Here is a 10,978-nt window from a genome sequence, read left to right as displayed (position 1 = left end):
TGTTGAGATTTCGTTTAAAATTACAGTTGCCCAAGAGATTAAAAGTAGAGCAGCCCCCCCCTCCCCCTTCGCCCCCCTTTTTTTTTTTCCTTTTTTTTTTGTATTTCAAAAGGCAGAACATTTTTAGGTCAAGTATCTCCCGAATTAATTGCATTTAAATGCCGCAGCAGAGAGGGCATCAGGGAAAACCTGCGTTTCCCCTGCATTAAAATCCCTCTAAGTACATCCAGCAGATTCTACAAACTCCCGCATTTTCCCTAAAAAAAAAAAAAAAAAAAATAGTTCTGGCCGAGAACAAAATCCCCGAATTGTCCCCCTTCTCGACGCCACGGAGTTTTTCAGGTACTTTGAGGTGAATAATCGCTTTTCCTGCTAAAAATTCCCAGATAAACCCGGGATAACCAAGCAGCGCTGTCAGAAACAAACCCAAACGCATCTGAGACAGCCCCAAAATCATTTTAGACGCATTTTTTAAAACCCCCCAAATTTCCAGCAGAAGCAGCGAGACCTTTCCGCTCCGAGCAGAATTTCCCACCTCCCACAGCAGCACCTCCGGCTGCGGAGCCGCCAGCAGCCCTCAAAATTTACCTTTCCCTCCAAAACCTGCCATAAAAAGCGAGGAGCCAAATCTAATCTGCTTGTGGATGCCATAAAATAACGCTACAGAACCGATCCCGTTAGAGCTCCTGTCAGTTTTATTTTTTTCCTTCCCCCCTCTCTCTCTGTCTCCCTCTCTGTCCCAGATTTTATTCCTCCTTCCCGAACTCCCCTCGCTGATTTATTTTATTGGATTTTCTCACAGCCGCCGCTCCCGTCGCTATCTCCCACGCGAGGACGGGAGCCCGACTAGAAATATCCAGGCCTTATTCTCGATTTTTAACCCCCTCCCACATCCCTTTAAAAAAAAAAAAATCGGGTTTAATTTCGCTTCCCGGTGACAACACAGGGCCGGTGTTTGCCAACCAGCACCCCTAGCGTCTACCAGAATTTTTTCCCCCCCTCCACACCTCCAAGAAATCTCCTCTCGGCCACCCCTGATCCCAAATTAAACCCCCCCCCCCCATACACACACACCTTCGGAATCCGCCCCGCGCCGCCCAAGTTTCTCACAGCGCATTTTGGGGGCTTGCTTTTTTTCCCCATTTCAAAGCCACCTCAAGCAGGGTGGGGTGACCCGGGGGAAGCCCCCGGCCTGTTCTCCCTTTCCAGGGGAGTCCCAAACCCTTCCCAAAAGCTCCTCACGGCACCTGCCAGCGCAGGGGGGGTCTCGCAGCGCTGTCCCTGCCCCAAAAACAGGGGGGGGGCACCGAGCGGGCAGTGCCCGGGCCCCCCCAGCCCGCCCAGGTGTAGCGCCCACAGCGGTTCCTACCTTGGCAAAACGCGGCTCCTTTTCCTCGGAGTAATTCCCGAGGGGGTTTTAGGCGCTCCCTCAAAACTTGGGGAGGTTTTGCAGGCGGAATCCTACAGAAACCCCACCACCCCCACCCCACAGCCGCCCCCTCCCCACTGCAGCCCGCCTTATCGTGCTCTCTGCTTCCGTGTTGCTTTTTCAGTGCCATTAATTCTGCCCAAGAACACTCATTTCTCTCTCTCTCTCTCTCTTTCCTTCTTCTTCTTCTCCTAGTTTTTATTTTTTGGGGTTTTTTGGTGGCTTTTTTTTGGTGGGGTCTGGCTGCTCCCCCTCCCCCGCTCCCCCACCAGACCCCACTATTGTCCTTCAAGGCGAGCGGAACTGCTCCTGGCAGCGCCAGGAGGCCCTCTGAGCATTTTGGGGTGGGAAACCCGCAAGTTTTGGTATTAATCTCATAGTTTGTCAGTCTTTGTTAAACAGCGAGGCGTGTCCGCAGCGCGGCGGCCGCCGAGAGCCGCGCTGACCCGCGGTTCACCCCGCGCCGCGCAATTTTTAGGGCTTTTTTTCTCCTTTTCCATCCCCCCCGGGGTGTTTTCCCCACTCCAATCTGGCAGCGGTGAAGACGGAGATTTATTTTTTTAATTTAATTTTTTCTCTCTCTCTCCCTCTCCACCTCCTCCCCCGCTTTGCAGAAGCGCAAAACCTTTCGGGTTTTGGGAATTCGGAGGGGGATTTCTCCCACGGAGGGAAAAGGGGAGCGCTGGAGGTCTGAGGGGTTTCTTCAGGGCAGAACTTTTAATAAATAAAAAGGCGAACGGCGCCTCTGAGATGGAGAAACGCAGGAAAGGGGAGGTGGGAATCAGCCCACACCTGCTTTGCAACGGGGAAAACTCAGCCTTAAGCCCCGGCGTGGTTCCCCAGTCAGCTTCGGGCAGGCTTTAAATTCATAATAATGATCCAAAATGGAATATTTTGGTGTCAGGCCGGCAAGCAGCACGCGAGGAGCCCCGGCAGGGTCGGGGTCCGCAGCCCTGCGGGAATTCCCCATTCACCCCCGCGTTTACACCACCAGCTCCAACACCGCCTTTCTCCCGGCCATAAAGGGGCGATTTGGGAAGTAAATCGCGATTAAAAAGCGTATTCAATTGATTGTCCGGCGGAAAAAAAAAAACAAAAACAAACGAATAATAGGGGGAAAAAACCCCAGCCTGAAACGTGTTCGCAGCGCCTGAGCCCGGCTCAGAGAGGCTCAGCCTCGGGCCGAGCCCAGCCCGTCCCGGCAAGGGAGATAAATTAGAAATATCCTTGAAAATGATACCTTTAATTTCCTCCGCCTGCCCTCCCCTCCCCTCCCTCGCTGCCTCCAAATGAGCTCCCACCGCAGCCTCGCGCCCCTAAATTGAAACTTAAACGCTGTGATGGGGGAGTGAACATGAGAGGGAAAACTTGGGAGGTGGGTGTTGTATTTACACACACATATATATATATATATACGATTTTATTTTTTATTTTTATTGCCGCCAAATGATACCTGCTTGTTTTAATATCCCGAAAACAAATGGCCTTTATTATCCATTACCTGTTCCATAAACCTGGAGTAGAAATGACTGCTCGGGAGAGATAAGTGTAGTAATTACAAGGGCGAGGAGATGGATCACCCGAGTTGCGACTAAACGGTAGCCCTTATACAGCGATATTTTATAAATACCAAGCAAATTCACGGCAATTAATTAAAGCCGAGCCTTATCACGCGAAACAAAACGCTCCGCGTTCTCCTGGATTTCACCTACCCCATGAATACACCCCGCGTCGGGAAAGCAAATGGATTTTCCAGAATGCCTTTCCCAGGGCTCTAATATTCGCCCTCTTTCTCTCCCAAGAAAAATGAGCCTTGTTAGGAATATTTAGTCCCTGAAAATATTTAAAAGCCGGGAAGGAGGGGGGGTGGGGAGGAAAGGAGAGGGGGGAGCAAATTCGCAGGGATTTTCTTTTTTTTAATTCCCTTTTTTTCCAGGAGAGTTCGCCTTGCTCCGACTGTTTGCTTAAGGAGCCATTGAAAAGATCTTCCCCCGGTCCCAGCGCAAATAATATTTAAGAGTTTGGAGGGTTTGGAAGTCTGGCAGCGCAGAAATAACTTTGGGACGCCAAGGGAAATATTTATTATATCAGTTCATTAAACTGTTGCAGCGACCGGAGCGGAGTCGCGTTTCAAGCCAGGAATATAAAGCATTTCAGCCCAATTCCGACTGCAAAATAAAAGGATAAAATCGGCTCCTTTAAACGGCCCGAGCGAAGCGGGCACTTAAAAACGCCTTTAAATACATATATTGCATTTTTTAAAGTCCTCAGCCCCTTGATTTCGCCCGTATATCACCATTCCGGGTTTCCCACGATTTAGGTGGGAACGCGAATAAATCGCGGGCGTTACCCCGCGTAATTCTTTTGTTTTTGGGGTTGGGGTTTGCATTTTAAAATCCATTCGGTGCCGGGGCTCCGGCACCTCTCCAAAGGCTTTGGAAGTGCTTCCAAGCCAAGATGTTCGAACAGATTTTCACCAACCATGTCAGCTTTTTTTTTCCTGCTGGATAATTTAAACCCTCTCCAAACAAAATTGACGCTGGAATGAAAATTATTTTTTAACTGCTCGCGTTAATATCCTAGAGGGACCTCGGCGTAATTGGATTTAATAAATGCATTTCCCTGAGATTCTGCTAATTCCAGCCCAAACAGCGTTTCGGGGGTTATCTTAAAAAAATATTCAGCGTTTCCTCGCGGGAGACGCGAATCAATCCGCTTTATTTTCCACCCAAATTTCGCATCCCTGTTTTTTTTTTTTTAATTTTCCTCTCCAGCCTCTCCTGCGGCTGAAGGTCGTTCCCACCTCTCCCTCGCCTTCTCCCCTCTGTGCCCAGACTTTTCCTCGCCCCCCTCGCCGCTTTCTTTTTCTCTCTCCCCCTCTCTCCCTTTTTTTTTTTCCCACTGCCATCGCTCTATCAGGGTTATACACAAGACTGACTCACGCACAGCGTAAACTTTTGACCCTCAACTTTTTGACCCCTCGAGCTATAATGCTGTACTAACAAGCCCCCCAAGACCGCAGTTGCCGTCTGCAGCTCCAGAAGCCAGCGCCGCGCTGCCTCTCCCTGCTTTAATTCTTTTTTTTTTTTTTTCCCCAAAGAAGGGCAAAAAAAATAAAAAAGGTTTTGGGGGGGGGAAATGGACATTTCTTCCCGAATTTTTTTCTCCCCTGGTGGGGAGCCACAAAAATCAGAGCTTTATCTCCACATCGCCAGCGCTGTCTAAGATCTCTGCTTTTTTTTTCCCCCCCTCCGCTTTTACCTTTTATCCGAAATATCGGGAAGGAAAAAAAAGAATTCCCTGAGCATTTAACGGCGTTGTTTCTCCTTTACCGGCGGTTTCGCCGCCCGAATTCGCCCGCCCTGCCATTCTCACGGGGTTTTTTAGGGGATAAAGAGGTTCGGAGCTGGGTTTTGAGGGCTCGGCACCAACAACGCCGCTGCCACCGGGGGGTCCCGGGGGTCCCCCAGGCTCCTCCCGGGGCTTGCGGGGTTGCGGGGCCGCCGGTCCCGCTCCAGCCCCAGCCCGGCCCGGCTCGGCCCGTCCCTGCTGGCAGTGAACTTGGTCTGAAGCGAGCTCTGCTGGCTGCTCGGGGACGTTACAGGCGCTGCAGCGAACTCACCGCACCCCCGTGCCCGGGGCTCGCCCGGTTTCCCCCGCTCCTCTCCATCCCTCCCTCCCCCCCCCCCCCCAAAAAAAAAATCCTTCCCCTCTCCTTGAGGGTTCGCGAAATCTCCCTCCATAAACAACCCCAAACAAAACGTCCCGGCCGCAAAATCCCAGCGCTGTGATTTGTTTTGACTTGAAGGGTGTATAAAAATATATCTGTATATACATACATATATATATATATATGTGTGTGTGTGTGTGTGTATATATCCGCCGACATCCCTCCACATGTTAAAAAGAGATAAATCAAAGGGCAGAAAAACCCTCGCGCCGCTCCGCTTCTTTCAACGCTCGCTGTCAAAATAGTTTCTTTTTGAAAGCTATTTAGGGTAACAGAACACGGAAAAACCACGCCGGGTTGGACACCTCTCGAGTTAAGTTATCAAGCTCCTTCCAAATATCATTTATTTAATGTTAGCGCGGGGGGGGGGGGGGGGGGGAGAATGGGAAAAATCAGCGCAGACAGCGAAATAGCGGCGCTCTGAAAGAAAATGTCACTCCTAAATCCATCCCAGGGTTGGAAAGAGACCCCAGAGGAGGAGCCAAACCCCATAAAAGTCCTTTTCGGGGTCCCTAATTGAGAGACCTTTATCAAGAGGATTTTAAATAATCCCGTCAGTTTGTTCGCTTATTTAAAAAAAAAAAAGGGGGGGGGGGAAAGGAAGAGGTTGGGGCTGGGGGAAAGAAAGAGCAATTTCTCAGCCTGAAATTCATCTGTGGGGGAGGGAAAGGGGCTGCAGGGAAGGGTTTCTTTGGGAAAAGCGTTCCCTTCTCGCCGAGGTCACGGCGGGGGTGTGCAGGCTGGACTGGTTCAGGGGGAGCATCGCAAATAAATCGCTGAATAATCGGGGTCTTCCCCGGGATAGAATGAGATACAAAAATTACAGCCCGGGCAGGGCGAGCTCTGCTCCCAGCCCCTCCCAGGCTGATCAGGACCCGCAGCCTCCTGACCTTCATTTCTGTGGTCAGGCAATTAAAAAAAAAAAAAAAAAATAGGGGGGGGAAAAAAAGAGGGAAGGGAGGGTGGGGGGGAATGAAAAAAATGGAGATCCCTGAGATCCCTTTGGCTCCTGCAAAGAATAATCAGCACATTGTTGGTGGATCGGAGCAATATGAAGCACACCCAGCCCTCCCCCTCCCTCTGCCAACACTCGCGGGCAGCAGGACTTGGTTCATTTGGGGGGAAAAAAAAAAAAAAAAAAGAAAAAAAAGAATGAAAGAATGAAAGAAAGAAAAAAAAAAAAAAATCCCCGGAGCTGATGTTTTCCTTAAAAAGGTGACCCGGCAGCCCCGGGGTCCGTGTCGTGTTGTGATACTGCGGCTCAGCCTCTCCTCGGAGCGAGCAGCCGGGGCTGTCCAAGTCTGCTGACCTCGGGATGATCCCTCTTGCCTATGAATTATTGATGAGATATGAGCTCTGATTTCGCTGTTCAGTATGCAAACCCCATTATACTGTTAAAATGGCGATTTAATCGTTTAGAATAGCTGCGCTTTTTTTTTTTTTTTTCTTTTCCTCTCCTCTCTTTCTCGCCCGACTCATTTGTGCCCCTTCCTTTTCATTTAATTCTCTTAATTAAATCCTTTAACAGATTTTAATCACTTTTCGGTGAATAAAATAAGACATCAGGCGCGTCTGTAACTGCGTTACCTTGGCGGAGTTTGGTTTTGGTGGGGTTTCTTAGGGGTTTTTTTTTTGGGATGGGGGGGGGTTGTGTGAGCTGAGGCTTCCTCGGCGGAATTTTTGGGTGGGGAGGAAATTTTAATTTCATGTCGCACCTCACCCAGCGAGCGGGGAAAGGCCTAAACCCCACGAATGCTCAAAAAAAAAAAAAAAAAAAAGAGAATAAAACCTTAAAAAAAATAATACAAGAAATAAATGCCATTCAAGATGGCCTCACCACGGCACTACGACCTCGAGCTGCTTTTGGCAGGGAAGCTCCCCCAAACCTCTCAGTGCCTCTCACAAATTCTCCCCTCCATCCACCTCCCCCCCTCCTCATTTCTTGCTGAACGAGCCCCTGAACTGAATTTTATGGGCGAAATTTCATCCTTTTTTCACCTTTCAGCAGCAGCTTGGGCATGGAGGGGCCCTTCCTCCCCAGCCTCCCCCCCCTTCCCCCCAAATGATGAGGGTTGTAATTAATCCAGATGCTCATCTGGGCTCTGGCAGGCTGGGGAACCTGAGCTTGGCTTTTGGGTGAGAAAGAGATGGTTTAGGGCTTTTTTCTCCCCTTCGAATCCCTGTTTGTTCCAGGAAACCTTCAGGAGCAGCACACAGGACAAGGGGGCCAAAAAAAAGGCGGAAATTGGCTTTAATTGCACCTCTTTTTTAGGGACGCATTCTGTGAGCCAGGTGAGCTCACGGGGAGGGTCCTCACTTGGCATTTTTTGGGGCAAAAGAAAAAACAACAACCCCCCACCTACACCACTCAGCTTTGGAGAATCCTAAAACCCGAGGTTCCCTCGCCTCGAGGCTGAAACCTCTGCCCAGGCACAGGTTTTAAACCCAGAGATTTCCCTCTCCTAGAGCTTCTCCCTGGCCGGGGACTCGATATTAAAGCACTTTGTATTTATTCTGTCCTCTGCAGCTGCGGAAGGAGCGATTGTCCCGTGCCTGACGTGTGCCATGGAAGTGGGAGAAGCGATGAAAAATGCCCAGGAAAATCCCCGCCTACCTGCACGGTCAGAGCTGCGCTTTCCTGTTTACTCTCCTTACGCTTCCTTTGCACCAGAAACGGGGAGATTTGGGGGTTTTTTTTTTGGTTAAATTTTCCTTTAAAGGACAGCGAGGGGAAGCCTGTGCTGAGCCCGTGCTCAGCCCGTGACCCTTTCCAGGCTGTAAAATGGGAGACAATGACACCTCACAGGAAGCGGGAGGTTTGGCCAGGCAGGAGAAACAACAACACACACAAAAAAAAACCAAAAAACCCACCCCAAACCCAAATAACACTTCCAAAAGCCAGCTTGCTGAAAGGAAAACCTCCACGAACACCCCAAAAAATGCTGCAGGTAGAAATCAGAGCTCCTGGGCAGGGAGACTCCCTGGGATCGATTGGAAGGAGGAGGAGGAGGTTAAAATCCAGTCCCTGTGCCCGGGATGCTCCAGCCAAGGGGACAGCCCAGGGTTGGTACCTGTTGTCACCCCAACAAGGATCTCATCCCATAGCTAAAAACTCCATCGAAAAATTGGAAAATCTGCTTTTTTTTTGCCCCCTTGAAATCACAGATTGTCGGCAGCAGCGAATTAGAGATGATGGTGTTTAGAGGGGAAAAAAAACCCACCCCAATTTGTAGCTCCTGTGATCTGAGCGGGTTTGGAGGGAAAGTTTGGCAGGGAATATCTACAAAAATGAATCCCTGGGAGTGCAGACGTGGGGATGGGACAGGGATGCAGGGGATGGATGGGGAAGAGGTGGATGGATGGATGGATGGATGGATGGATGGATGGATGGATGGATGGATGGATAACCCATGGATAGAGGGGCGCAGGAATTTTGGGAACACGAAGTTCGCGGCACGCTCCGAACGTGTGGTTACAGCCCAAACAGACACCGAAGCGAGGGCACTTTTCCTGCCCAAATAGCTCGGATTTGGGATCAGGAGAAATCATTTCTGGCCCCCAGAACGGACGAGGAGGGTGAAGAACGAGCAGGCCACTGCTCAATCCCACCCCAACACCGCCACATCCCTCTCCTCCAAGTCTTCCCCAATTTGAGGACAAAACATCTGTTTTGCGGCCAAATTCCCCTTCAAACACCAACTCCTCCAGCATCCCACCGAATATCTTTATTATCCACTGAAAACAGGGATTCGGGAGAGGCTGCTGGAGGTGGGGAAGGCTCCCCACGGCCTGGATTTCCAGGTTTGCCGAGCAGAGGGGGCTCAGGACCAGCCCGGCCAAGCCCGGACTGCTCGGGGAGCAGCCACAGAGTTCAGCTGATGATAGCAAAGATACTCGGAGCCACATGGAGCAGGACAGGAAAAACAGCCCGAGGAAGGAAAAGCAATCTCCAAAGTGTGCTAAAGGGGGGACATTCTGCTCTGCGTGAAAAAAAAAAAAAAAATAGAGAGAAAGAGAAAGAAAAAGAGACGGACATGTGTCCACCAAATGTGGCCGGAGGGTGAAAAAAGGGAGCAAGAAAGGGGGGGGGGGGGGAAGAAAAAAAGGCAAAAAAAAGCAAAGCTCGTGGCCGCTCTGAGTTCTAGAAACTGCCCCATTCTCAGCCAGCACTTTCCCTTAGAGATATTCTTTTAAATTTTGTTTCATTTTTTAAGGAGGGGGAAGGATGGGACGCGTCCGTTCAGGTGTGGACGAGGCGTCCCCCCCGCCTCCTCTGCAGATGTGACAACAGAGCTTCCCCCCCAAAAAAACCCCAAAAACCTACAGCAGCCTCTCCCGGCTTGGGATTTGGGGGTTTTCTCCCTTTATCTGCCCAATTCTGCTGTTTCTGCTGCACCTCGAGCCCGGGGCCGGGGCCACCTGCCCGTCCCAGCCCCCGCCCCAGCCCCTCGCCCCCTTCCCGGGCCGCCTCTGCTCTCCTGCCCTTCCCCGCTCGCTTGTTTATTTTCCCAGAGAAGCGGGCTGGTGCCTGCCTTTCCCAGGAAAGTTGCCACCCTTTGGAGGCAGAGGGGGAAATGTGGGAGATGCCGGTGGGCGCGGGGAGGTTTGGAGGGTCCAGATGCAAACAGCAGCTCCTCTGATTATTTTTCTGTAGCACTTCAAGCCAGGCTGGAGACACAACAGTGGTCATTCAGTGTCTCCAGATGGCAGGGACGGAGCACGGAAATATGAGGACACTCGATCCTATTAAATGTGGGGAGGGGGGAGGAAACCCAAGAGGAAAAAAAAACGAGAAAAAAAAAAAAAAGAGAGAGAGAAAAAAGGGAAAAAAAAAAAAAAGCCCTGAGGCAAAACCCCCCCTCCCCCCCCCCAACAACCAAACCACCAAACCTCGGTCTCTACCCAGGCCCAGAGAAAGACAAAAAAGTGCCGAGATTTCTTTGGCGAGCAGGTGAAAAGGGCCGAAACGCAAAGGTGAGCGCGCAGACAGAGCAGAGGGGATGGAAACGCAAAGGCTCGGGCCGGGTCCGCGCTGGCCGCGAGCAGCACAAACCCCCCCGAGCCGCCTCCCTGAGCCAGCCAGAGCCTTTCCGCGGGGCCAAGGACAGCCCCAAAGTTTGGCTGCAGCCCCCTCGTCCCCCTGCAAAGCCAGGATGGAGTCGGCTTTGCCGTGGGAAGGAATTTTCACAGATTTTCCCCCGTATTCCCCCCGCTTCCACACGAAGTTCCCCTGGCGGGCCTGGAAGCTGAGATGGAAACAAGGCGAGCCCAGCTCTGGGGAGGCTGAGACCTTCCAAAAGCCAGAAATAAAGCTCTGCGAGAGAGCCAGCCCCTCTTTGCTCCCCATCAACCCTCTCAAACCGGTTTCTTTTGTTGGTTTTTTTGGTTTGTTTTTTTTTTTTAAGCAGAGAATATTTCAGGACTTACTTTGAGCACTGCAGTCCATTGGCCCTCTGGACTGAAAACGGGACCCGCAAAACATTGTTCCCCTGCAATTGCAACGTTTATCTCTCATCTGGAAAAGTGCTCACCCATTGCTGCCCCTTACAAGCCAAACCAAGCAGTTAAAGTGTCACTTAACATTCTCGAGAATGTGAAATATATTGTACATTGTCAACTCCCCAAAACCATAAAACTAACTTTATGGACCTCACGTGACTTTTGAGAGCCAGTGAGGGGTATCTGTCTGAGGTCTGGGCGATTTTTACGATCTAACTTCGAGATAAAACCCTATCCATTTGACATCTAAATGTCATACCCACTTTTGGTATAGTTTGCTATTGGGGGAAAAAAAAAAAAAAAGGGAAAAAAAAGGAAAA

The 10,978-nt window shown here is 50.6% G+C and overlaps 2 protein-coding genes and 1 long non-coding RNA gene across 5 annotated transcripts in view; 1 reads left to right on the top strand and 2 right to left on the bottom strand.

Annotated features, from left to right (window-relative positions):
* The window catches only part of HOXB4 (homeobox B4), a 31,676-nt gene that overhangs the window by 4,374 nt on the left and 16,324 nt on the right, over window positions 1–10,978 (bottom strand). The window contains exon 1 of one of the 2 annotated variants that reach the window (XM_068996776.1): window positions 10,587–10,659. The exons of the other annotated variant lie outside the window; for it this stretch is intronic. The gene's annotated coding sequence lies outside the window, so the exon portion shown is untranslated. Of the gene's footprint in view, window positions 1–10,586; window positions 10,660–10,978 lie in introns of those variants that run through there. 2 annotated transcript variants of the gene reach the window in all.
* HOXB3 (homeobox B3) overlaps window positions 1–10,978 on the bottom strand; it is a 57,219-nt gene that overhangs the window by 29,933 nt on the left and 16,308 nt on the right. The window contains exon 1 of one of the 2 annotated variants that reach the window (XM_068996772.1): window positions 10,587–10,650. The exons of the other annotated variant lie outside the window; for it this stretch is intronic. The gene's annotated coding sequence lies outside the window, so the exon portion shown is untranslated. Of the gene's footprint in view, window positions 1–10,586; window positions 10,651–10,978 lie in introns of those variants that run through there. 2 annotated transcript variants of the gene reach the window in all.
* The window catches only part of LOC138099501 (uncharacterized), a 28,876-nt gene that overhangs the window by 2,282 nt on the left and 15,616 nt on the right, over window positions 1–10,978 (top strand). The window contains exon 2 of the long non-coding RNA XR_011146728.1: window positions 7,687–7,780. This is a non-coding gene — a long non-coding RNA (uncharacterized lncRNA). The remainder of the gene's footprint in view (window positions 1–7,686; window positions 7,781–10,978) is intronic.

Source organism: Aphelocoma coerulescens, chromosome 27 (assembly GCF_041296385.1).
Source record: "Aphelocoma coerulescens isolate FSJ_1873_10779 chromosome 27, UR_Acoe_1.0, whole genome shotgun sequence".
Taxonomy (NCBI): domain Eukaryota; kingdom Metazoa; phylum Chordata; class Aves; order Passeriformes; family Corvidae; genus Aphelocoma; species Aphelocoma coerulescens.
The sequence above is the reverse complement of the archived record's forward strand: the minus strand, read 5'-3'. Positions and strand labels throughout refer to the sequence as shown.